The sequence below is a fragment of the Salvelinus namaycush genome, chromosome 26 (genome assembly GCF_016432855.1).
Source record: "Salvelinus namaycush isolate Seneca chromosome 26, SaNama_1.0, whole genome shotgun sequence".
Taxonomy (NCBI): domain Eukaryota; kingdom Metazoa; phylum Chordata; class Actinopteri; order Salmoniformes; family Salmonidae; genus Salvelinus; species Salvelinus namaycush.
Window position 1 is genome coordinate 1,940,465 of NC_052332.1, and position 27,942 is coordinate 1,968,406.

At 44.8% G+C, this 27,942-nt stretch overlaps 1 pseudogene; it reads right to left on the reverse strand.

Annotated features, from left to right (window-relative positions):
* LOC120021836 lies at nucleotides 1-27,942 on the reverse strand (annotated as a pseudogene).

Below are 27,942 nucleotides of genomic sequence, written 5' to 3' on the forward strand. Positions count from 1 at the left end.
TCAGTGATTGAATGTATGAATGTCGTTGGGGAGACTGAGGGAGTCTGGGGAGTCAAGCCCTCGACTTTGGCAGCTCTGACTGCAGCGGCAGCACTGGATCCACATAACACTGCTGGTAAAGTCCTGCCGGCCGCCGGGGCAGAGAAAGCGAAGGCACACTGTGCGCGTCAGAGAAGGAGTGCAGCAACGGCTGTCAGCACATGAGCCACAGGAACGAGGACAATACCGGCGCGCCGTAGAGCAGCTGGCAAACGTGATCCGGACAGGCTTACGAGGGCATATTGTGCGTTGGCACTTCTTCCCTTTCTGTAGGAAGGTCAGAATACATACACCCTACCATGAGGATAGCTGTGAATTACACATGGTACAATTACTACCTGTCTAGTGGTACATTTATTTGTTGTTCTCGGACTATTGTGTTTCTTGTCATTGAAAAAGCGTGTCCGTTCATTCACACATTGTCCATGCCTTAACTTGAAAGAAGGGGTGGGGCCAAGATCACACTGCCGGATCTGGCACAGTCATGTCTCTTTGACCAACCGACACTCAGCATTGCTATTGGTTACTCGGCTGAAAATGCCCAACCCACAGGTGGCTGACCAAGGCGACCAGTCAGTGGTTTGCAGGAAGCAGGTTGAGGAAAATAAGGTATGGGAATGTGGGGAGGAGATCCACTCTGTAAGAAGAGAGGGCCAAACATGGAGCATGAGGAACACCATTCTCATCTGAGTGATACAAAACATTACAAATGTATAGTACATCAAAAAGTGGGCATCATTGTGTACCTTGATATGGGGCCTCAGCACTTGAGTCCCATGGAGTGGGAGCCATGAGCAGCTCATTGCTGTCCAGATCAGGGTGCTGGGGTGGGAAGGGCGGTGGAGCATAGTCAACCTTTTTGGTTGTCATCGTCAAAGAGCCACTCCTCGCAGCAGCGGTTGGGCAACCTGGCCAGCCGGGGCCGGGAGCAGCGCCAGTCTGGCAAGGGTACCTGGCTGGGGGCACACGGGCATGCAGCCCACCACTCCGTCCATGCAGCTGCACTGGTGCTGGCAGCTGGGCTGGAAGTCCTCCCCGTGCTGGTAGACCCGGTCATTCAGCTCACAGGGACGACCCATGGCCTCAGCTGGGACAGGAGCAATACAACATAGGCACAAGGTTATAACGACGAGGCTAAATCATTGTTGTACAGTCATTGTTGCTTTTGTACATATACTTATATTCATTAGTCTTAGCATTGTCAATAGAATTATCAGTGCCAATTAGAAGGTGGATAGGAAATGTCAATTACAGCATAAATGTGTCTAGTCCCACCCTCCTTAACCCGAGGTCATGTCGATGTCGATGTCCATGCCCTTACCTCGACACAGGCCTGTCTCTGGGTCACCTCCAAGCCCTAAGTGGCAGTGCAGGCCCTTGATGTGGTCGCATGGTTGGCTGGGGCTACAGTCCTGGTTGTACTGTTTGGTGCACACCTTACAGCAGCCACAGGAGTCGGTCACCCAGTTGACGCCCGGTGGGCATGAAGGCGGTGAGGCGGGGCCCGAGCACTGCCGCGGGCATCCACCCTGCACCTGGGAAACAAAGAGTGAGGATTGAGAGTTGGTGTGCGTGTGGGCACAGCAGGGCACTGGGGATGGGCATCCATTTGGTGTTAAAAGCCCCCGCAGAGGAGGGTTTGTGCAATGCGTGAGGAAATATTTTGGGGAATAAAGTGTATACCTTGAATAAGTTTACTCAGAGATTTAACCCCCCAAATACTACTAAAGCCCTCTTGGTTATCCACAAGTAAAACGCTTATTTTAAATAGCTGATTTGAGCTGCTTATATGAACCTAACACTGAGCAGGAATTCCTCTCCATATGATCTGAATGTGTATCCTAGTATCCTAATTGTTTAAACTGTGATTGTACAAAAAGAGGTCATATAATTTAGAACAATGCTTTCATCCAATCTGGCAGCCTGTTCTACACAAGCAGTGTCGATTCGTCACGTGGGGGAAATTCTGTTTTTTCATGTATATCAATATATCATCAGTAAAAATAGCTTCAACTAATAAAGCGTACATGATCGCCTTCCCAGTGTATTGTTGTTTTGGTAAATGTTCCAACTTTTCCAAATTTTTTATCTTGAAATTTTCGTTGAGTAAGGCAGCTCCAAAATTCAGCTGTTTCATTCTCGTTTGGTGCTTTCTGTGGTAGAGGGGCAGAAAAAGTACAGAGCGTAGGCATCGTTGATCTTCTCTGGTTGCGTGTGATTGGCTCAGGGTGCTGTCACTCATGGGGACACTGTAGCACCTGTTGGGAGAGCTAGCCAGAAAAAGCCCCTCTTCAGTGCTCAATTGATTTAAAGTAGAAGTGCCCGCCCAAGAAGGCTCATTGTCATTGGCCAAAGAAAAATCTATGTCTTATGCCTGGAAACTTTGATTGGACTGATATTTCAGAGTGGTGAGGAGGAACTCTGTGGGCCCTTCATGTCCGGAAGTAATTTAGACATTCATTGTAGCCATTGGCACTCTGTAGAGTTGGTATTTCCTCAAGTTTTCTTGTGTCAATTAACTTGTGGCATTCCTAGATTGCTCATTATACTAATGAAGTCCAATTTAATCACACGATAGTCAGTTTAAAAAAAGGTTAAGGGTACAAGACTGTACATATCTGGCTGTGTTGGCAAAATCACTACATATCCCATCGAGCCAAGCGGGTATAGGCTGCCCGTTGTCACATTTCCAAGACCAAATGTCCAGCTAACCCTACACCAATGATGCCGGTGGAACTCAAAACTGAACTTGGATCCACGTTAAGTAGCAACGATATCCTTCGCCACCGTTGTCTTATGACACAACAGACGGCTCAAACCAGTCATGACTTTCAAACAAAACAATATATGTGAATTTATTTCGAGCAAATGACTTAGTTACATGATTGTATAACTAGCAAATGAGTTTTGAAACTGAGGGTGCAGTATTTATGAAGTTTGACAATGAGGATGAAAACTAGCATGGTTCAGCTAGTTTAGCCAGGGAAAACCTAGGGATAACAAGCTTAGGACAGGATACAGCCTTCAGAAAGTATTCAGACCTCTTGACTTTTTCCACATTTTGTTAGGTTACAGCCTTATTCTAAAATGTATTACATAGTTTTTTAACTCATCAATCTACTCACAATTCCCCATAATGACAATGTAGATTATATAACTAACTATCTAACTATTCAGACCCTTTGCTTTGAGACTCGAAATTGAGCTCAGGTGCATCCTGTTTCCATTGATCGTCCTTGAGATGTTTCTACAACTTGATTGGAGTCCACCTGTGGAAAAGTAAATTGATTGGACATGATTTGGAAAGGCACACACCTGTCTATGTAAGGTCTCACAGTTGATAAGGTATATTTTTTTTAAAATGTATTTAAAATGTTTTCGCATGGCCATTATTGGTTATTTTGTTGAGATTGAGGATTTTAAAACAGAAAAGTGGTGCATGCATATGTATTCACCCCCTTTGCTACGAAGTCCCTAAATAAGATCTGGTGCAACCAATTACCTTCAGAAGTCACATAATTAGTTAAATAAAGTCCACCTGTGTGCAATCTAAGTGTCACATGATCTGTCACATGATCTCAGTATATATACAGTGGGGCAAAAAAGTATTTAGTCAGCCACCAATTGTGCAAGTTCTCCCACTTAAAAAGATGAGAGAGGCATGTAATTTTCATCATAGGTACACTTCAACTATGACAGACAAAATGAGAAAAAAAATCCAGAAAATCACATTGTAGGATTTTTAATGAATTTATTTGCAAATTATGGTGGAAAATAAGTATTTGGTCAATAACAAAAGTTTATCTCAATACTTTGTTATATACCCTTTGTTGGCAATGACAGAGGTCAAACGTTTTCTGTAAGTCTTCACAAGGTTTTCACACACTGTTGCTGGTATTTTGGCCCATTCCTCCATGCAGATCTCCTCTAGAGCAGTGATGTTTTGGGGCTGTTGCTGGGCAACACAGACTTTCAACTCCCTCCAAAGATGTTCTATGGGGTTGAGATCTGGAGACTGGCTAGGCCACTCCAGGACCTTGAAATGCTTCTTACGAAGCCACTCCTTCGTTGCCCGGGCGGTGTGTTTGGGATCATTGTCATGCTGAAAGACCCAGCCACGTTTCATCTTCAATGCCCTTGCTGATGGAAGGAGGTTTTCACTCAAAATCTCACGATACATGGCCCCATTCATTCTTTCCTTTACACGGATCAGTCGTCCTGGTCCTTTTGCAGAAAAACAGCCCCAAAGCATGATGTTTCCACCCCCATGCTTCACAGTAGGTATGGTGTTCTTTGGATGCAACTCAGCATTCTTTGTCCTCCAAACACGACGAGTTGAGTTTTTACCAAAAATTATATTTTGGTTTCATCTGACCATATGACATTCTCCCAATCTTCTTCTGGATCATCCAAATGCTCTCTAGCAAACTTCAGACGGGCCTGGACATGTACTGGCTTAAGCAGGGGGACACGTCTGGCACTGCAGGATTTGAGTCCCTGGCGGCGTAGTGTGTTACTGATGGTAGGCTTTGTTACTTTGGTCCCAGCTCTCTGCAGGTCATTCATTAGGTCCCCCCGTGTGGTTCTGGGATTTTTGCTCACCGTTCTTGTGATCATTTTGACCCCACGGGGTGAGATCTTGCGTGGAGCCCCAGATCGAGGGAGATTATCAGTGGTCTTGTATGTCTTCCATTTCCTAATAATTGCTCCCACAGTTGATTTCTTCAAACCAAGCTGCTTACCTATTGCAGATTCAGTCTTCCCAGCCTGGTGCAGGTCTACAATTTTGTTTCTGGTGTCCTTTGACAGCTCTTTGGTCTTGGCCATAGTGGAGTTTGGAGTGTGACTGTTTGAGGTTGTGGACAGGTGTCTTTTATACTGATAACAAGTTCAAACAGGTGCCATTAATACAGGTAACGAGTGGAGGACAGAGGAGCCTCTTAAAGAAGAAGTTACAGGTCTGTGAGAGCCAGAAATCTTGCTTGTTTGTAGGTGACCAAATACTTATTTTCCACCATAATTTGCAAATAAATTCATAAAAAATCCTACAATGTGATTTTCTGGATTTTTAAAAATAATTTTGTCTGTCATAGTTGAAGTGTACCTATGATGAAAATTACAAGCCTCTCTCATCTTTTTCAGTGGGAGAACTTGCACAATTGGTGGCTGACTAAATACTTTTTTGCCCCACTGTACACCTGTTCTAAAAGGCCCCAGAGTTTACAACACCACAAAGCAAGGGGCACCACCAAGCAAGCGACCCCCTGAAGACCAAGGAGCTCTCCAAACAGGTCAGGGACAAAGTTGTGGAGAAGTACAGATCAGCGTTGGGTTATAGAAAAAATATCAGAAACTTTGAACATCCCACGGAACACCATTTAAATCCATTATTAAAAAAATTAAAGAATATGGCACCACAACAAACCTGCAAAGAGAGGGCCGCCCACCAAAATTCACAGACCAGGCAAGGAGGGCAACAAAGAGACCAAAGATAACCCTGAAGGAGCTGCAAAGCTCCACAGCGGAGATTTGAGTATCTGTCCATAGGACCACTTTAAGCCATACACTCCACCGAGCTGGGCTTTACAGAAGAGTGGCCAGAAAAAAGCCATTGCTTAAAGAAAAAAATAAGCAAACATGTTTGGTGTTCACCAATGGGCATGTGGGAGACTCCCCAAACATATGGAATAAGATACTCTGGTCAGATGAGACTAAAATTGAGCTTTTTGGCCATCAAGGAAAACGCTATATCTGGCACAAACCCAACACCTCTCACCATCCCCATAGTGAAGCATGGTGGTGGCAGCATCATGCTGTAAGGATGTTTTTCATCGGCAGGGACTGGGAAACTGGTCAGAATGATGGATGGCGCTAAATACACGGAGATTCTTGAGGGAAACCTGTTTCAGTCTTCTAGAGATTTGAGACTGGGATGAAGGTTCACCTTCCACCAGGACAATGACCATAAGCATACTGCTAAAGCAACACTTTAATGGCCTAGTCAAAGCCCAGACCTCTACAAAGTATTGACTTTGGGGATGTGAATAGTTATGCACGTTTTTTTGTCTTATTTCTTGTTTGTTTCACAATTAAAAATATTTTGCATCTTAAGTAGTAGGCTTGCTCTTTAAATGAAATGAATCAAACCCCCAAAAAATAAATTTTAATTCCAGGTTGTAATGCAACAAAATAGGAAAAATGCCAAGGGAGGTGAATACTTTCGCAAGCGACTGTATCGCCTAGCAGATCATTTTCAAACCGCAATATGAAGAAAAAGTTAGAAATAAAACATCTCGGTTCTCATTAGTCACCTAAACTTTAAAATATGGCCATCCATTAAAATAAAGCAAGCTGGAAAAAAGATTTAAGTCGAGTGGTTGGTGGTGGATCATGTAGCAGTGGCTAACATCTGTTTTGAGGTAGGCTACATGTCTCATTGTTGATTTTTGATAGCAGACTGTAATACCCATGGAACCACATGTAGAAAAGAAGGGTTAGTTACAAATATATTTGATTGAACTGTAACTGTGCAATAGATGAAGCAAGTGAATAGCGTTATAAACGTTACATATTGTTAACCTGGCCCCTTTGTAACAGGCAGGCAGACACATAGTATTGCAGACCGATTACGAGCTAGTTTACTTTATATAAACGTATGTGTCACGCCCTGACCATAGTTTGCTTTGTATGTTTTATGTTTTGTTTGGTCGGGGTGTGATCTGAGTGGGCATTCTATGTTGTATGTCTGGTTTGTCTATTTCTATGTGTTTGGCCTGATATGGTTCTCAATCAGAGACAGGTGTTTTGCGTTGTCTCTGATTGGGAACCATATTTAGGTAGCCTGTTTTGTGTTGTGGGTTATTGTCTATGTTATGTTGCATGTTAGCATAGTGTTTATATAGCGGTCACGTTCGTCTCATTCGTTTTTTTCTTTGTTGTTTAAGTGTTCTTCATTAAATATAGAAGAATGTATTCAAACCACGCTGCGCTTTGGTCCGCTTCTTACGACGATCGTGACAGTATGCTCGACTCCCGTGGTCTTCCATGCAATAATAGCTAAAGCTATGGAAAGTAGTCATAAACTGATCATAACCCAAATGTTATAAGATCTGTATGTGTGGCTCAAAATTCATTTCTGGGATTTGTTATTAGTGCATTCAATGTGTATTTAGTGTAGTGGTTTCGATGCATATGAGCTTTTGTTGATTGACTTTGCCAAACCAATATGCTCATGTTAAAAACGCCACTGGACTCAAGCAAACCTTGTTACGATAGTACACATTTCTGTTGATACCTTTAAAAGCATGATTGTCATACATCAGCCTGAAGCGACAGACACAGTGTAGAGCAGAGCTGCCCAACCCGGTTCCTGGAGAGCTACCCTCCTGAAGGTTTTCACTCCAACCCCAGTAGTAACCTACCTAATTCAGTTTATCAACCAGCTAATTATTAGAATCAGGTGCGCTAGATTAGGGTTGGCGAGAACCTTCAGGATGGTAGCTCTCCAGAAACAGGGTTGGCTAGGCCTTGTGTAGAGCATCAACCTCAAAAGTATCAAACAAGCTCTAAATTGTACTCTTAAATTAAATTGACTCAATTATTAAATCAAAGATCCCTGTCTTATTTCAGTCAATAGATGCACAATTCAATATGCATCATTTGAAATGTATTTGCCTGAAATATTTCCTCACAAAATACTAAGGATGGCATTGTATAATTTCCCCTGTGACAACAATTTTGGATCCCCTTGTGGCCCCCCTAAATGTAGAGTATGAAATCATTTTTACATAACAAATTTTACCTATCGTTCTTTTTTTACATCCGTTTTTAGACAGTGGCAACGAGGAATTTAACTAATTTAATTTAACCCACACATTTTATAGAGGGATGGCTTTAGGCGGAACACAACAGTATCGTACCACATGCATCTACGTTATGAACATGGTCTTTTGCCTGCTAATGCCTGCAATGCAGTGAAGAAAACGATATGACAACAATAACGTCTAATGTAACTGGCCCCTCTAACAGTACAACTGGCCCCAGCTTGGCCCCCCCAGTTGAAATGGTCTAGAACCGCCACTGGAAGCATGTTGAACCTGATGATGTAACGACATGAGATACTAATTTGAATGGAGAGAGGTAAAGGCACAAACGCTTATAAAACACATATAAAAAACTTACCAACATGATGGTGCAAGTTAGGAACAACAGCGAGGAGATGCGTGCTTGCCGCATCATTTTCCATAAGGAAAACATGATTTTCATGGATGCCCGAAACATTTTTATACACAGTTCTCCCAATATGTCAGCTACACTCTTCACACTTAGGATGAACAGTTCCGGTGTCACGTTCCTGACCTGTTTTCTCTTGTTTTGTATGTGTTTATTGGTCAGGGCGTGAGTTTTGGGTGGGCAGTCTATGTTTTCTGTTTCTATGTTGGTTTTGGGTTGCCTGGTATGGCTCTCAATCAGAGGCAGGTGTTTGACGTTTCCTCTGATTGAGAGTCATATTAAGGTAGGTTGTTCTCACTGTTTGTTTGGGGGTGGTTGTCTCCTGTGTCAGTGTTTGTATGTTACGCCACACGGGACTGTTCTCGGTTTGTTTGTACGTTCGGTCTTTTGTGTAGTCATTTTCCTGTTCGTGAGTTCTGCGTTGTATGTAAGTTCGCATGTCCAGGTTTGTCTACTCCGTTTTGTTGTTTTGTTAGTTTATAGTGAAGTTCGTGTTTTCGTCTTTTCTGTAAATAAATAATGTCAACTTCAGAAGCTGCGTTTTGGTTCAATCCATGCTCCTCCTCTTCGGATGAAGAGGAAGAGGAGATCCGTTACATCCGGAATACGCAGTGATCAAATAAATGTGAAGCAGAGGAGCTGTTCACTACTTAGAAATTGTATCTCTCTGTATCTTCTCATCCATTCAAAGGAGATGTAGGTGAGCTCCACTGTTTTTGTGTTTTCTGAGGAGAAAATCCAAGTCCAACTTGGTCCGTTTCTATGGAGATGGCAGTAGTCAGCACAGCTCAACTTGACTCAGGCACTTTGCAATATCATTGAGAGATTTTACAAGTGGCTCCCCCTTTTTATAAAGGCTGCCAGATGTTCCTGTGTGACGACATCACAAGCCCTCAGACTCTAGACAGGGCAGGTGGAGGAGGGCAGGGAGGGAGACGAGGGCTTGGACAAATTAAGTCAGAGGGTGTCAGGGTCAGACAAAGTTGAGGCAAAGACCGATGTGGGTGGGGGGTTGGGTGGTGGTGTTTTGGAAAGGAGGGCTGGGGGTTGTAAAGCAACAGGAAAATGGCCATATTGGCATGAGGATATCTCAAATCCCTTGTAATTCCTTTTCCAACCGAGGCTCCTTGTTTGTTTCTAGATGACAGGCTAAAATTACAGTGAAAGTGCTCTATTGTGGCAAAGTGTTGGCGAGTGGGCTGAAAGAGAGAAATACACTCGAAAGATCTGATATGACAGGCAATAAGTAAGGTGAAAACCTATCCAGTCCGTTTGTCTCACCGTAGACCCTCATAAATGTTCACCTATCAATGGCTACAAAGACATCGGAAATGAGGCCAAGTATGTATGTACATTAACACACATCTAGGCACGCACACACATTGCCCACACGCACGTCATTCCAAAACTCTTTCCCCCGACAAACACATTCCAAGAAAACAAAAGTTCCCTGGGGTTAAAGTCTGCTTGTCTACACAGAGCCAAAAGAACATATCCATTTCCAAACCTACGGGGACGTTAACGAAAAACTGTCCCAAAAAAGTGTTTGTTTGACTTGAGCAGGAAGTCCTCACGTCGGTCGGAGCTTGGATAGTCACTCTTATGAAACACAGGAAAAGTAATTCAGCACATCTCACTCCAGAGAGTTTCTGGAGGGCCATGTTGGTTCCTCCGACTAATGCCTCTCACCGCGGCTGTAGACAGCCTGTCAGACTGGCTCCTCTCTCCAACAAAACCATTGGGACATCACACACACATGGTACATACAGTACCAGTCAAAAGTTTGGACACATCTACTCATTCAAGAGTTATTCTTAATTTTTTTATATTTTCTACATTGTAGAATAATAGTGAAGACATCAAACCTATGAAATAACACATATGGAATCATGTAGTAACCAAAAAAGTGTTTGATTTTAGATTCTTCAAAGTAGCCAACTTTTGCCTTTGACAGCTTTGCACACTCTTGGCATTCTCTCAACCAGCTTTATGAGGTAATCACCTGTAATGCTTTTCCAACAGTATTGAAGGAATTCCCACATATGCTGAGCACTTGTTGGCTGCTTTTCCTTCACTCTGCGGTCCAACTCATCCTAAACCATCTCAATTGGGTTGAGGTCAGGTGATTGTGGAGGCCAGGTCATCTGATGCAACACTCCATCACTCTCCTTCTTGGTCAAATAGCCCTTACACAGCCTGGAGATGTGTTGGGTCATTGTCCAGTTGAAAAACAAATGATAGTCCCACTAAGCGCAAACCAGATGGGATGGCGTATCGCTGCAGAATGCTGTGGTAGGGATGCTGGTTAAAAACTTCTTATGGCTGCAGGGGCAGTATTGAGTAGCTTGGATGAAAAGGTGCCCAGAGGTGCCCAGAGTAAACTGCCTGCTCCTCAGTCCCAGTTGCTAATATATGCATATTATTATTAGTATTGCATAGAAAACACTCTGAAGTTTCTAAAACTGTTTGAATGATGTATGTGAGTATAACAGAACTCATATAGCAGGCAAAAACCTGAGAAAAAAAATCCAACCAGGAAGTGGGAAATCTGAGGTTTGTAGGTTTTCAACTCATCGCCTATCGAATACACAGTGGGATATGGGTCAGTTTGCACTTCCTACGGCTTCCACTAGATGTCAACAGTCTGTAGAACCTTGTCAGATGCTTCTACTGTGAAGTGGGGCCGAAGGAGACGGGAATGAGTAAGGTCTATCATGAGCTGACCATGCTCTGACCATGCGCGTTCACATGAGAGGGAGCTCTGTTCCATCGCACTTCTGAAGACAATGGAATTCTCCGGTTGGAACATTATTGAAGATTTATCTTAAAAACATCCTAGAGATTGATTCAATACATCGTTTGACATTTTTCTACTGACTGTTACGGAACTTTTTTGACATTTCGTCTGCTTTTAGTGAACGCGCTTCCTGACTTTGGATTTGTTAACCAAACACGCTAACAAAAATAGCTATTTGGACATAAATGATGAACATTACCGAACAAAACAAAAATTTCTTCTGGAAGTCCTGGGAGTGCATTCCGACAAAGATCAGCAAAGGTAAGTGAAGATGTATAATGCTATTTATGAGTTTTGTTGACAGCACAATTTGGCGGGTAACTGTATGGCTTCCTTTTGTGGCTGAACGCTGTTCTCAGATGATTGAATATTGTGCTTTTGCCGTAAAGCTTTTTTGAAATCTGACACAGCGGTTGCATTAAGAACAAGTGTATCTTTAATTCTATGTAAAACATGTATCTTTCATCATAGTTTATATGATGAGTATTTCTGTTATTTGATGTGGCTCTGCAATTTCTCTGGATATTTTGGAGGCATTTCTGAACATGGCGCCAATGTAAACTGAGGTTTTTGGATATAAATATGAACTTTATCGAACAAAACATATATGTATTGTGTAACATGAAGTCCTATGAGTGTCATCTGATGAAGATCATCAAAGGTTAGTGATTAATTTTATCTCTATTTCTGCTTTTTGCGACTCCTGTCTTTAGCTGGAAAAGTGGCTGTGTTTTTCTGTGATTTTGCGGTGACCTAACATAATCGTTTGTGGTGCTTTCGCTGTAAAGCCTTTTTGAAATCGGACACTGTGGTGGGATTAACAAGAAGTGTATCTTTAAAATGGTGTGAAAAACTTGTATGCTTGAGGAATTTTAATTATGAGATTTCGTTTGTTTGAATTTGGCTCCCTGCACTTTCACTGGCTGTTGTCATATCGATCCCGTTAACGGGATTGCTGCCATAAGAAGTTTTTAAGTGTGCCTTGAATTCTAAATAAATCACAGACAATGTCAACATCAAAGCACCATCACACCTCCATGGTGGGAACCACACGTGTGGAGTTCACCCGGTCACCTACTCTGCGGCTCACAAAGACATGTTGGTTGGAACAAAAAATCTCAAATTTGGACTCATCAGACCAAAGGACAGATTTCCACTGGTCTAATGTCCATTGCTCGTGTTTCTTGGCTCAAGCAAGTCTCTTCTTCTTATTGATGTCCTTTGGTAGTGGTTTCTTTGCAGTATTTCGACCATGAAGGCCTGATTCATGCAGTCTCATCTGAACAGTTGATGTTGAGATGTGTCTGTTATTTGAACTCTGAAGTATTTATTTGGGCTACATTATGAGGTGCAGTTAACTCTAATGAACTTATCCTCTGCAGCAGAGGTAACTCTGGGTATTCCTTTCCTGTGGCGGTTCCCAGTTTCATCAGAGCGCTTGAGGGGTTTTGCGACTGCACTTGATGAGCACTTGAAATTTTCCGGATTGACTGACCTTCATGTCTTAAAGTAATGGACTGTCGTTTCTCTTTGCTTATTTGAGCTGTTCTTGCCATAATATGGACTTGGTCTTTTACCAAGTAGGGCTATCTTCTATATACCACCCCTACCTTGTCACAACACAACTGATTGGCTCAAACGCATTAAGAAGGAAATACATTCCACAAATTAACTTTTAACAGGGCAAACCTGCTAATTAAAATGCATTCCAGGTGACTACCTCATGAAGCTGGTTGAGAGAATGCCAAGAGTGTGCAAAGCTGTCATCGAGGGAAAGGGTGGCTACTTTGAATCTCAAATATAAAATATATTTTGATTTGTTTCTTTATTGGTTACTACATGATTCCATATGTGTTATTTCATAGTTTTGATGTCTTCACTATTATTCTAGAATGTAGAAAATAGTAAAAATGAAGAAGAATCCTTGAATGAATTGGTGTTTCCAAACTTTTGATCGGTACTGTATCTCCAGCTCAGGCCAGTGAGGTGCTCAGCCTGGGATCAAGTCTCAAATTATGAGAGAGGAGTCCTCACGCTCAGTGAGAATGAGCGCCTCCGTTACAAAAAAGGATAAACGTGTTGCAGTGTACATGCATTGACCAAATTAGGCCACAATTTAAGCTATTTGAGTGTATTATACCGTTGTAGTACAGTACCTGTCAAAAGTTTGGGTACACATATTCATTCAAGGAGTTTTCTTTATTTTTTACTATTTTCTACATTATAAAATAATAGTGAAGACATCAAAACTTTTAAATAATACAAATGGAATCATGTAGTAACCAAAAGAGTGTTAATTAGCCATCCTTTGCCTTGATGACTGCTTTGCACACTCTTGGCATTTTGTACATAATGTTGCCGCTACCGTCTCTAATGATCAAAAATAACTTCTAGACATCAGGACTCCGATTACTCACCACGGACTAGCAGAGTCCTCTTTTTCCCTTCACGACTCTGACGAGCTCGACGAAGTATACACTGCTTCCTCGGGAACAGGCCCCGATCCCTGTGATCTGTGTGGAGGTGGAGAAAGAGGGGCCGAAGATCGGGCTACCTTCTGAGAATTCGTAGGCGATCGCATAAACCCCCACTTCCCTCCATTCTACTAGCAAGCATGCACTCTTTGGACAATAAAATTGACGATTTACGCGCAAGATTAAACTACTAAGAGGACATTAAAAACTGTAACATCTTACGCTTCACGGAGTAGTGGCTGAACGACGACAACATCAACATACAGCTGGCTGGTTATAAGATGTACCGGCAGGATAGAACAGCGGCGTCTGGTTAGACAAGGGGCTATGTATTTTTGTAAAAACAGCTGGTGCATGATATCTAAGGAAGTCTCGAGCTATTGCTCGCCTGAGGTAGAGCATCTCATGATAAGCTGTATTCTATTTAGCTGTTATCATAACACCACAGACTGAGACTGGCACTAAAACAGCATTGAAGAAGCTGTTTTCCGCCATACGTAAACAAGAAAACGCTCACCCAGACGCCGCACTCCTAGTCGCCGGGTACTTTAATGTAGGGAAACTTTAATCCATTTTAACAAATTACTATCAGCATGTTAAATGTGCAACCAGAGGAAAATGAACTCTGGTCCACCTATACTCCACACACAGAGATGCATGCAAAGCTCTCTCTTGCCCTCCATTTGGCAAATCTGACCATAATTCTATCCTCCTGATTCCTGCTTACAAGCAAAAATTAAAGCAGGAAGCACCAGTGACTAGATCAATAAAAAAGTGGTCGGATGAAGCAGATGCTAAGCTACAAGACTATTTTGCTAGCACAGACCGGAATATGTTCAGGGATTCCTCCCATGGCATTAAGGAGTACACCACATCACTCTAACCTCTAACCCGGAAGCTTATAAGAAATCTCGCTATGCCCTCCGATGAACCATCAAACAGGCAAAGCGTTAATACAGGTCGAAGATCGAATCGTACTACACCGGCTCTGACGCTCGTCGGATGTGGCAGGGCTTGCAAACCATTAGACTACAAAGGGAAGCACAGCCGAGAGCTGCCCAGTGACACGAGCCTACCAGACGAGCTAAACTACTTCTATGCTCGGTTCGAGGCAAATAACACTGAAACATGCATGAGAGCATCAGCTTTTCCGGAAGACTGTGTGATATTGCTCTCTGCAGTCAATGATGTGAGTATTAAACAGGTCAACATTCACAAGACCGCAGGGCCAGATGCATTACCACAACGTGTACTGCGAGCATGCGCTGACCAACTGGCAAGTGTCTTCACTGACATTTTCAACCTCTCCCTGTCCGAGTCTATAATACCAACATGTTTTAAGCAGACCACCATAGTCCCTGTTCCCAAGAACACTCAGGTAACCTGCCTAAACGACTACCGACTCATAGCACTGACGTCTGTTGCCATGAAGTGCTTTGAAAGGCTGGTCATGGCTCACATCAACACAATTATCCCAGAAACCCTATACCCACTCCAATTTTCAAACCGCCCCAACAAATCCACAGATGATGCAATCTCCATTGCACTCCACGCTGCCCTTTCCCACCTGGACAAAAGGAACACCTATGTGAGAATGCTATTCATTGACTACAGCTCAGCGGACCAAACACCTCCCTCTGCAACTGGATCCTGGACTTCCTGACGGGCCGCCCCCAGGTGGTAAGGGTAGGTAACAACACATCCGCCACGCTGATCCTCAACACAGTGACCCCTCAGGGGTGGGTGCTCAGTCCCTTTCTGTACTCCCTGTTCACTCATGACTGCACGGCCAGGCACGACTCCAACACCATCATTAAATTTACCGATGACACAACAGTGGTAGGCTTGATCACCGACAACGACGAGACAGCCTATAGGAAGGAGGTCAGAGACCTGGCCACGTGGTGCCAGGACAACAAACTCTCTCTCAAAGTGATCAGGAGATGATTGTGGACTACAGGAAAAGGACCGAGTACACCCCCGTTCTCATCAACGGGGCTGCAGTGGAGAAGGTTGAGAGCTTCAAGTTCCTTGGTGTCCACATCACCAACAAACTAACATGGTCCAAGCACACCAAGACAGTCGTGAAGAGGGCACGACAAAACCTATCCCCCCTCAGGAGACTTAAAAGATTTGGCATGGGTCTTCAGATCCTCAAAAGGTTCTACAGCTGCACCATTGAGAGCATCCTGACTGGTTGCATCACTGCCTGGCATGGCTACTGCTCGGCCTCCGACCGACAAGGTAATACAGAGGGTAGTGCGAACGGCCCAGTACATCACTGGGGCCAAGCTTCCTGCCATCCAGGACCTCTATACCAGGCGGTGTCAGAGGAAGGCCCTGAAAATTGTCAAAGACTCCAGCCACCCTAGTCATAGACTGTTCTCTCTGCTACCGCACGGCAAGTGGTACCGGAGCTCCCAGTCTAGGTCCAAGAGGCTTCTAAACAGTTTCTACCCCCAAGCCATAAGACTCCTGAACATCTAGTCAAATGGCTACCCAGACTATTTGATGTGCCCCCCCTCTCACCCCCTCTTTACACCACTGCTACTTTCTGTTGTCATCTATGCATAGTCATTTTAATAACTCTACCTACATGTACAGGTAACCCGATACAGAGTAACAGCTAGTCCAGGTCAGCAGGGTAACAGCTAGTCCAGGTCAGCAGTCATCTAGTCCACCAGCCGACTCTCTCTCTGTCAAAGCAGGAGCGGACGAAACAACCGCTTGTTTTAATTGGCTGATCTTTGTCCATCACCATCTAGCATAACCCATGGAACCTCCCCCTTACATTGGGGACGTCAAAGTGCGAGCAGTGCAAGTGATTTAAGCAAGGAAGTGAGTTTGAGAAAATCTTAAAGTGTGCATCTTACAAATAGTTTTCACAAAATGTATATGCCACAACTCAATCAATTGGGCTTCCCAAAATAATATGTCCAATGTGAAAGATCATTTATTTTGATTGGTGATTTTCGCCATTTTTCAAAGTCCCATCTAATACAGCTGTAGCAAGCGGACTCCCTTTGCCGCCTCGATTCAAACCACATCCCATTCAAGTCCCACTTGGTTGCACAGGTCTTGCCTGACTCTGTGCTCCAGAAATGCGAGCCTGGGGACGAGGTTAGGTCAGCAGGGGTTGAGTCTGTACATTACCATGCTCTTCATTAGCCTCACAGCTGAGAGATGAACATGAGGGTTTAGATCACACACACCTGTGTGTGTGTGTGTGCTTGTGTAGACCTCTTTTTGAGCTTGCATACTAGTGTGTTCATGTGTGTGGGTGTGTCTATGTACAGTGCCTTCAGAATGATTCATACCCCTTGACATATTCCACATTTTGTGTCACAGCCTGATTTCAAAATGTATTGAATCTTTTTTTCTCCCCCAATTACACACAATACCACCTAAAGACCAAGTGAAAACATGTTTTTCGCCATTTTTGCAAATGTATTGAAATACAGAAAACCTCATTTGCATAAGTATTCACAGCCCTGAGTCAATCCATGTTAGAATCAACTTCGGCAGCGAATGCAGCTGTGGATCTTTCTGGGTAAGTCTCTAAGAGCTTTGCACACCTGAATTGTACAATATTTGCACATTCTTTTTAAAATTCTTCAAGTTGGCTGTTGACCATGGCTAGAAAGCCATGTTAAATTTTTTCCATTGATTTTCGAGCCGATTTTCGTAAACACTGTAATTAGGCCACTCAGGAACATTCAATGTTGTCTTGGTTCATTTGTAAACATTTCGAAAAACATAAATCCACTTTGACATTGAGGTATTGTGTGTAGGCCAGTGACACAATCTCAATTTACTCCATTTTAAATTCACGCTGTAACAACAACATTTAGAAAAATTCAAGGGCACTGTATACAGTGAAGGCACTGTATTTGTGGATGAAGGTTGCAGCAGACGAAAGACCAAATTTGTTTCCTAGGAAACAATTTAACACCCTCAACATTTTATCCCAACCACTTGTTTTCTATCTAAATGTTCCACCCCTACAAAAAACTGTTTTACATCACAATGCCAAGTTATACAAGAACAAAAACAGATGGGTGGGAAATTACCATGGAAACCACTGACTGACAAGCCAGACATAGTCTGGTCAGTCGTATTACCAGACAGAGGATGTGCAGATTTTATTGTGACAGGCACAAGAATCCCCCTCCCCAAAATAAACAAAAAACACCTTCAAAGCGAATTATCACCAGCGATTTCAACACTGTTTGCAAGATGTGAAGTGAGGACCAACAAACTGACTTAAACCAGTTAGTAAACAGTTATGTTTGGGATGTGGAAAAGAGGGCTGTTCAGTCTCACCGATGCTCCAAACCTTGGTTTGAGTGGCGCTCTTCATGTGTGGATAAGGTACTGGGCCCTCTATGTGCAGCATTGGTGACAGAGAGACTATTTGTGGCGTGGAAAGTCTCAGGACAGTCCGGTCTCTTTGCAGGGGGGTGGCTAATTGAGGAACTCATGAAGACACAATAACAAGTTGGGAATTGTGAGGCATTCAGTCTTTCACAGTCAGCCCTATCAACGGGATGGGGGAGACACTTCTTCCAGCCCGATCAATCTCGGAGTCCCTCTCCCTGAACACAGCGGGTGTGTGTGTGTGTGTGTGTGTTAAAGTGGCACAGACATCTGCTATGTTTAGGGAGAGGGACTCTGAGATTGATCGGGATGGAGGAAGTGAGCAGACGTGTCCCCCCGTGACTCTGTTATGGCCGACTATGAAGGACTGAAGGCGACACATTTCCCAACTTGTTTGTGTGTTTTCATGAGTTCTTCATTTAGCCTTACTTCAGAGAAGAAAACACAATGGAAAACAGCCTCACTGCAAGCTCCAAAATGAACTCCTCAAATATGTACCTTCATTGCTTCACCTTCGATTTCTAAACACCCTGACAGGTCTTGCGTCAATAACGATACTTCTTTGATATTGTTCAGAGGCATACTGACCTGGAAAATATGTGATGCTACCGCCAAGACAACCGACCAACTGTTTCTCCACCTGATTAATCAAAATTGGAGGGTTTTCAGGGGTTGCTTAAAATACCATCGTTAGATACACCTTAAGAATATTACAAAAGCTCTGACGCACTGTGAGCAATGCTCCATCTGAATGTAGCTGATGTCCTGACCAAAAAACTATTGTTCGAGAGAAGTGAGTGTGCTTTCTCAAGTGTTGATCCCTTTTTTCCGATGTGGAGTCTGGGATGGGTCTCTGGCCTAATCGAAGACTCATCAGGAACTCAGAATGTGTGTGAACGTGCGTATACCTGTGTATGCAGGTTTGGGTAGGGTACTTTCTAAATGTAATCCGTTAGTTACCTGTCAAATTGTAATCAGTAATGTAACGTTTGGAGTACCCAAACTCAGTAACGTAATCTGACTTTAAATTACTTTTAGATTACTTTCCCCTTAAGAGGCATTAGAAGAAGACAAAAATGTATGTTACCAATTGAACGACATCTATTGCAGGATAAATCAATGTTAACGTTTACATAGCTGGCCATATATGGATGTTACATTTTACTTTATGGGTTGGTTATGTAGGCTGCTTCTAACCCATCCCTTTCTACTACATGCAATAATACGATTAAATTATATCTTTACATTAAAAACCAAAGTCTATCAGAATTCCAGTCATTCCAATAAATGTTATACCCCTTGATCTTCAAGAATAGTAAATATGGAAGTATAGATTAGCCAAATTGTTTTACCTGAGCACAACCCCAAAACTAAAGACTTATTAGCCAGCCCTACTGTTGTTTATGATTTTGTTGTCATGGAGGACTGATTGTGCCCATTGATTAGAGTTGGAAAATAAATGCTGTAATCATGGAATGGCATGCTTTGAGCACTACTGAAAAGTGCTATTTACATGTGAAAAATGAATGTCATATGCTGCATTTGCTATAGGCCTATTGTTTACTTTTTTGTTGGTGACACTTTGATATATTGATAATATGCAGCTGTTTAAAGGGCAAATCCACAGATGAAACAATAACAAAACGGACGCCCCGCCTCTGTTTTGGTAAAAAGCTGAGGGATGTGCCTGGAGAAATGTAACCACTCTCAGATGAATAGACAGCGCTGTGGATGCAATGACTGACCATCCATGATGTAAACATTTTATGTTTTAACCATGTTATGAGGCTACATTTACATTTACATTTACAGAAAAACAAGCTTATATTTCTGGTTCTCATGAAGTGTGACAGTTGAACTAACCTCATGAGGCATTTAAAAGTTATATTCGTCAAGAATCAATGTATGTGTGTATGTATGCATACATATACATTTATACACACATTATATATATATATATTACATACATAGTGTGTGTATATATATATATATATATATATATAAACTCAGCAAATAATAAAACGTCCTCTCACTGTCAACTGCGTTTATTTTCAGCAAACTTAACGTGTAAATATTTGTATGAACATAAGATTCAACAACTGAGACATAAACTGAACAAGTTCCACAGACATGTGACGAACAGAAATTGAATAATGTGTCCCTGAATAAAGGGGGGATCAAAATCAAAAGTAACAGTCAGTATCTGGTGTGGCCACCAGCTGCATTAAGTAAGTCTTCTCCTCATGGACTGCACCAGATTTCCAGTTCTTGCTGTGAGCTGTTATCCCACTCTTCCACCAAGGCACCTGCAAGTTCCCAGAGATTTATGGGGGGAATGGCCCTAGCCCTCACCCTCCAATCTAAGAGGTCCCAGACGTGCTCAATGGGATTGAGATCCGGGTCCTTCACTGGCCATGGCAGAACACTGACATTCCTGTCTTGCAGGAAATCACGCACAGAATGAGCAGTATGGCTGGTGGCATTGTCATGCTGGAGGGTCATGTCAGGATGAGCCTGCAGGAAGGTACCACATGAGGGAGGAGGATGTCTTCCCTGTAACACACAGCATTGAGATTGCCTGCAATGACAACAAGCTCAGTCCGATGATGCTGTGACACATCGCCCCAGACCATGATGGACCCTCCACCTCCAAATCGATCCCGCTCCAGAGTACAGGCCTCGGTATAACGCTCATTCCTTCGACGATAAACACGAATCCGACCATCACCCCTGGTGAGACAAAACTGCGACTCGTCAGTGAAGAGCACTTTTGCCAGTCCTGTCTGGTCCAGTGACGGTGGGTTTGTGCCCATAGGCGACATTGTTGCTGGTGATGTTTGGTAAGGACTTGCCTTATAATGTAACGCCAGGAGAATGATGGGTGTGGAGTCAGGCGCAGAGAGAGCAGAAGTTACGGGAACAAAACGCTTTAATGTCCACAGTGAAAACAGGAACAGGTACAAAAGGGGTGACGCCAAAACACAGGCGCAAACACAACCCACAGACCAACTGTTTAAAATAAACTGGACAGCGAAAAACCCACAATCAAATAATCCACTCCTGACGTAACATGAACACACAATAAGCCCGCACAAACACTAGCGGGCGAAACTAACCTAAATAGTACACCTCCCAAAACCCCAACAAGAAACAGGTGAAAACAATTAGACAGACATAAACGAAAAGGAAAAAGGGATCGGTGGCAGCTAGTAGACCGGCGACGACGACCGCCGAGCGCCACCCGAACGGGAAGGGGAGTCACCTTCGGTAGTATTCGTGACATATAACAGGATTAGAAGCCCTCAGTCCAGCCTCTCTCAGCCTATTGCAGACAGTCTGAGCACTGATGGAGGGATTGTTTGTTCCTGGTGTAACTTGTGCAGTTGCTGTTGCCATCCTGTACTTTTCCCGCAGGTGTGATGTTCGGATGTACCGATCCTGTGCAGGTGTTGTTACACGTGGTCTGCCACTGCGAGGATGATCAGCTGTCCGTCCTGTCTCCCTGTAGCGCTGTGCTGTCTTAGGCGTCTCACTATACGAACATTGCAATTTATTTCCCTGGCCACATCTGCAGTCCTCATGCCTCCTTGCAGCATGCCTAAGGCACGTTCACAGAGATGAGCAGGGACCTTGGCAATCTTTCTTTTGGTGTTTTTCAGAGTCAGTAGAAAGACCTCTTTAGTGTCTTATGTTTTCATAACTGTGACCTTAATTGCCTACCGTCTGTAAGCTGTTAGTGTCTTAACGACCGTTCCACAGGTGCATGTTCATTAATTGTTTATGGTTCATTGAACAAACATGGGAAACAGTGTTAAAACCCTTTACAATGAAGATCTGTGAAGTTATTTGGATTTTTAAGAATTATCTTTTTTTTGCTGAGTTTATATACAGTACATACACACACACACATATACATACATACACACACATATACAGTTGAAGTCGGAAGTTAACATACACCTTAGCCAAATACATTTAAACCCATTTGGCGACGAATATGAAGCGAGGGCCAGCCAACGAGACCATACAGGTTGCAGTGGTGGGTAGTATATGAGGCTTTGGTGACAAAACGGATGCAGTCTGAGTGTTGGAGGCTATTTTGTAAATGACGTCGCCAAAGTCAAGGATTGGTAGGATAGTCAGTTTTACGAGGTTATGTTTGTCAGCATGATTGAAGGATTCTTTGTTGCGAAATAGGAAGCCGATTCTAGATTTAATTTTGGATTGGAGATGCTTAATGTGAGTCTGGAAGGAGAGTTTACAGTCTAACCAGACACCTAGGTATTTGTAGTTGTCCACATATTCTAAATCAGAACCGTCCAGAGTAGTGATGCTGGAAGGGCGGGCAGGTACGGGCAGCGATCGGTTGAAGAGCATGCACTTAGTTTTACTAGCATTTAAAAGCAGTTGGAGGCCACGGAAGGAGAGTTGTATGGCGTTGAAGCTCGTTTGAAGGTGTGTAATCGCTGTTCTGATATCCAGAAGCTCTTTTCGGTCATAAGAGACAGTAGCAGCAACATTATGTACAAAATAAGTTACAATGTGAAAACACCCAGAAAATAGCACAGTTGTTTTAGATCCCGTAAAACGGCAGCCATCCCCTCGGGCGCCACTTTTTTATACTTGCTAAGAAAAGACAAACTAAGTGTAATTATAAAACGCTTGTGGATTCATATAAAGAAGCAGAAACAGCATCTTTGGCATCAACATTGTTGCATGACCATGCAGACTGAACGTAAGTGTCTTGTGGTCGAGCAATAACAAACGCACTCCTTGAGTGACAGGGGGCGGGGCTAGGTCTGTGTGAAAAGGGGCGACCAGTAAACTATACAAATTTAGGTTACAAACGGCGTATCACATTTAAAAAACCAAACATTCCGTGTCCTAGGCAAGGAACAATCTGGGATTTATTTGACAAAGGGAGTGGACTGTAGGAAAGGAGAGGGTTGGTTAGAGGGGATGTCCCTACTCCTTTTTCTTAGCCTGGACAAGTGCCCCCTTGCGTTGTTTTGCACCATGCTTGAGCCTTGCCCTATTCTCCTTTCAGCTGCCGCCCTCTTGCTCTCCTGAGCACTTCCAGATGGCTGACAGCCATAACCGAGACGTCGTCTTCGGTCTTCCAGCAGACTCTGTTGCCGCTAGGTCTTGTCTACTGTCCCTGCTGACCTGATGTTTCTGCAAAGCCTTCGGTCCACCTCCCCAAACCTTGCATCCTCCAGTTTAAAAATCTCCACTGCTGCCTTCTGCCTGGACTCCAGGGTGTACTTCACAGTCTGTATTGCATTGAACGTTGAGATGTTCATGTTGGTGCTTCTTGAATCAATGGTGTCATTCATTAAGCTAAACAAAGACTCAACCCTGGTACCATGAAAGACGGAGAGGGCACCTTTCACCACATTACCCAGGGCTGGATACTTCAGTATCTGGGCCAATACATGAGCCCAGCTGTAACGTTCGTCTGGTGGTGTATTAACGGACCAAGGCGCAGCGGGTGATGAATACATACTGACTTTATTACAAACAGACGAAACACTGACAAAACACTAGAACAAACTACAAAACAATAAACGAAGGCAACAGACCTGAAACAAACAAACTTACATATAGACGAAGGACGCAAGAACAGGAACAGACTACCTTAAACGAACGGACAAACGAAACAGTCCCATGTGGAATACACTGACACAGGAACACGGACGACAATCACCCACAAACAAACAGTGAGAACAACCTACCTTAATATGACTCTCAATCAGAGGAAACGTCAAACACCTGCCTCTAATTGAGAGCCATACCAGGCAACCCAAAACCAACATAGAAACAGAAAACATAGACTGCCCACCCAAAACTCACGCCCTGACCAATAAACACATACCAAACAACAGAAAACAGGTCAGGAACGTGACAGAACCCCCCCCCCCTCAAGGTGCGAACTCCGGGCGCACCCCTACAACTCAAGGGGAGGGTCTGGGTGGGCATCTGTCCGCGGTGGCGGCTCCGGCGGTGGACGAGGACACCACTCCACCACTGTCTTTGTCCCCCTCCTTAGCGTCCTTTGAGTGGCGACCCTCGCCCCCGACCATGGTCCAGGAACCTTCACTAAGGCCCCTCCTACATAGAGGAGACAGCTCAGGACAGAGAGGTAGCTCAGGACAGAGAGGTAGCTCAGGACAGAGAGGTAGCTCAGGACAGAGAGGTAGCTCCGGACAGAGAGGTAGCTTAGGACAGAGGGACAACTCTGTACTAATGGCAGCTCCGGACTGAGTGGCAGCTCCGGACTGGGTGGCAGCTCCGGACTGGGTGGCAGCTCCGGACTGGGTGGCAGCTCCGGACTGAGTGGCAGCTCCGGACTGAGTGGCAGCTCATGACTGGAGGGCAGCTCATGACTGGAGGGCAGCTCATGACTGGAGGGCAGCTCATGACTGGAGGGCAGCTCATGACTGGAGGGCAGCTCATGACTGGAGGGCAGCTCATGACTGAAGGGCAGCTCATGACTGTAGGGCAGCTCATGACTGTAGGGCAGCTCATGACTGTAGGGCAGCTCATGACTGTAGGGCAGCTCTGGCAGCTCCTGACTGGCTGGCGGCTCTGGCAGCTCCTGACTGGCTGGCGGCTCTGGCAGCTCCTGACTGGCTGGCGGCTCTGGCAGCTCCTGACTGGCTGGCGGCTCTGGCAGCTCCTGACTGGATGGCGGCTCTGGCAGCTCCTGACTGGCTGGCGGCTCTGGCAGCTCCTGACTGACGGACGGCTCTAGCGGCTCCTGACTGACGGACGGCTCTAATGGCTCGGGACAGACGGGCGGCTCTAATGGCTCGTGGCAGACGGATGGCTCAGAAGGCGCTGGGCAGACGGATGGCTCAGAAGGCGCTGGGCAGACGGATGGCTCAGAAGGCGCTGGGCAGACGGATGGCTCAGAAGGCGCTGGGCAGACGGATGGCTCAGAAAGCGCTGGGCAGACAGATGGCTCAGACGGTGCTGGGCAGACAGATGGCTCAGACGGTGCTGGGCAGACAGATGGCTCAGACGGTGCTGGGCAGACGAGCAGTGCAGGCGGCGTTGGGCAGACAGCCGACTCTGACCTGCTGAGGCGCACAGTAGGCCTGGTGCGTGGTGCCGGAACTGGTGGTACCGGACTGGAGACACGCACCTCAAGGCTAGTGCGGGGAGCAGGAACAGGGCACACTGGACTCTCGATGCGCACTATAGGACTGGTGCGTGGTACCGGAACTGGAGGTACCGGGCTGAGGGCACGCACCTCAGGGCGAGTGCGGGGAGAAGGAACAGTGTGTACAGGGCTCTGGAGACGCACAGGAGGCTTGATGCGTGGTGCCGAAACTGGAGGCACTGAGCTTGAGACACGCACCACAGGGAGAGTGCGTGGAGGAGGAACAGGGCTCTGGAGACGCACTGGAAGCCTGGTGCGTGGTGTAGGCACTGGTGGTACTGAGCTGGGGCGGGAAGGTGGCGCCGGATATACCGGACCGTGTAGGCGTACTGGCTCCCTTGAGCACTGAACCTGCCCAACCTTACCTGGTTGTATGCTCCCCGTCGCCTGACCAGTGCGGGGAGGTGGAATAACCCGCACCGGGCTATGTAGGCGAACCGGGGACACCATGCGTAAGGCTGGTGCCATGTAAACCGGCCAAAGGAGACGTACTGGTGGCCAGATATGTAGAGCCGGCTTCATGGCACTTGGCTCAATGCTCAATCTAGCCCTACCAGTGCGGGGAGGTGGAATAACCCGCACCGGGCTATGCACACGTACAGGAGACACCGTGCGCTCTACTGCGTAACACGGTGTCTGCCCGTACTCTCGCTCTCCACGGTAAGCCCGGGAAGTTGGCGCAGGTCTCCTACCTGACTTCGCCACACTACCCTTTAGCCCCCCCCCAAGAAATGTTTGGGTTGTACTTGCGGGCTTCCAGCCTTGCTTCCGTGCTGCCTCCTCATATCGTCGCCTCTCCGCTTTAGATGCCTCCAGCTCCGCCTTGGGACGGCGACACTCCTCTGGCTCTGCCCAGGGTCCTTCTCCGTCCAGAATCTCTTCCCATGTCCAATCCTCCTTGACCCACTGCTGCTGTCGTTGCTGTCCGTTAACCCGCTGCTTGATCTGGGTTTGGTGGGTGATTCTGTAACGTTCGTCTGGTGGTGTATTAACGGACCAAGGCGCAGCGGGTGATGAATACATACTGACTTTATTACAAACAGACGAAACACTGACAAAACACTAGAACAAACTACAAAACAATAAACGAAGGCAACAGACCTGAAACAAACGAACTTACATATAGACAGAGGACGCAAGAACAGGAACAGACTACCTTAAACGAACGGACAAACGAAACAGTCCCATGTGGAATACACTGACACAGGAACACGGACGACAATCACCCACAAACAAACAGTGAGAACAACCTACCTTAATATGACTCTCAATCAGAGGAAACGTCAAACACCTGCCTCTAATTGAGAGCCATACCAGGCAACCCAAAACCAACATAGAAACAGAAAACATAGACTGCCCACCCAAAACTCACGCCCTGACCAATAAACACATACCAAACAACAGAAAACAGGTGGAGATCACTGCTAGCTGGTGAGAGGTAGCCCAACATTGCGCTCAGCTTCTTCAACTTGATCGCTACCTGCGAGTGGCCCCTCAAAATCAGCTCCAGAGCAGACAGTGACCTCAGTGTGTGACTTTTCAAGGGCAACTTCTTCTGCATGTAAAGTTACTTGGTGACCTGTTCCATGAAAGACTTCAGCAGCTGAAATATAGACACCACAAAACTGACAATTACTTCATGTTTTGAAACAATGACAAAAAAGATATCAACATATTAAATGTAATTTAAATTGCAGGGTACCAACAGCATGATTAGGATCCTGGTTCTGAATCCATCTGCTTCCCACACCACACACATCTCCCTGGCAGACAGCAGCATCTTCTCCTGAAGTACCATCTCTACCATAGTCTTGGGTGATTCTTAAGTGATATTCAGCTTTGACAAAGCAAGACAGAAAATGTTGGAACATTTCAAGCTGCTTGTCGTAGAGCTTAAGTACCAACGTCTGGCTACCCTGTGAATGTTAAAAAAAAACTGTTGTGAAACCATGACTTATCCCTTCAGGATGGCCAGTGCACCCATGTAAACTCTGAGTTGTAGTGCCCTCATGCCACAACTTCCTGGTCACTCTTTTCTTTCTGTCTTTCCCTTGCTGTGTCATGCCTGTGGAAACAGAATCAGTAAGGTACATTTTGCTCATCGTCGGTAACCATGATGTACACAAACTCAATGATAAACTTAAAATAGAACTAGTGATGACCTTCACCTTTTCTGTTGAGGTCCTCATGCAAAGACTTGATCCGCGCTTGTGCCGTCTCGCTCACGTGGTGTTCTTTATAAATGTGTTCCAGTGGGTCCTTGTACAACTCCTTCTCTTTGTTGCTCAGGAACCCGTAGTACAGGACCTTGTAAGCCGGCAGAATTCTGTGTGTCGAAATGCTGACATATGTGGACAGCCAGCGATGGGGCACAAACCTCTGAGAATTGGAGGCAGGGATTTTCAGGTACTAGCATATCTCCTTGATATACATCACTTGACAAAAAGAAAGACTGAGAAATAATGTATTTCCATACACTGCCGCTAAAAGTTTGTAAAAAACTAAATCAATACTTTTTATAGCCTTCAGTGTTCTTTATCATTTAAGGTAGGATTGCACAGAAACAAGATAGATTTTGGATGAATTCAGTATTCAGATGAATAAAATGAATGTCCATTTCATACATTGAGTGAAGTAAATACCAAACGTTCAAATACACTTGTTTTTACTTGACCTGGAGACCACTGATGATCAGTGTGCAGATCATTGAAAAGCTGCTCACGGTGGTGGTCGAAGGGATCTGCAAAATTCTTTGCCGCATTGTGGATGTGATGACAGGAGTCTCCATCAATGTCGAGCAGGTTTGGACAGTGCGTCTGACAGATCCTTGTCTCGAGGCCAGTCTTTCTACCTCTCAT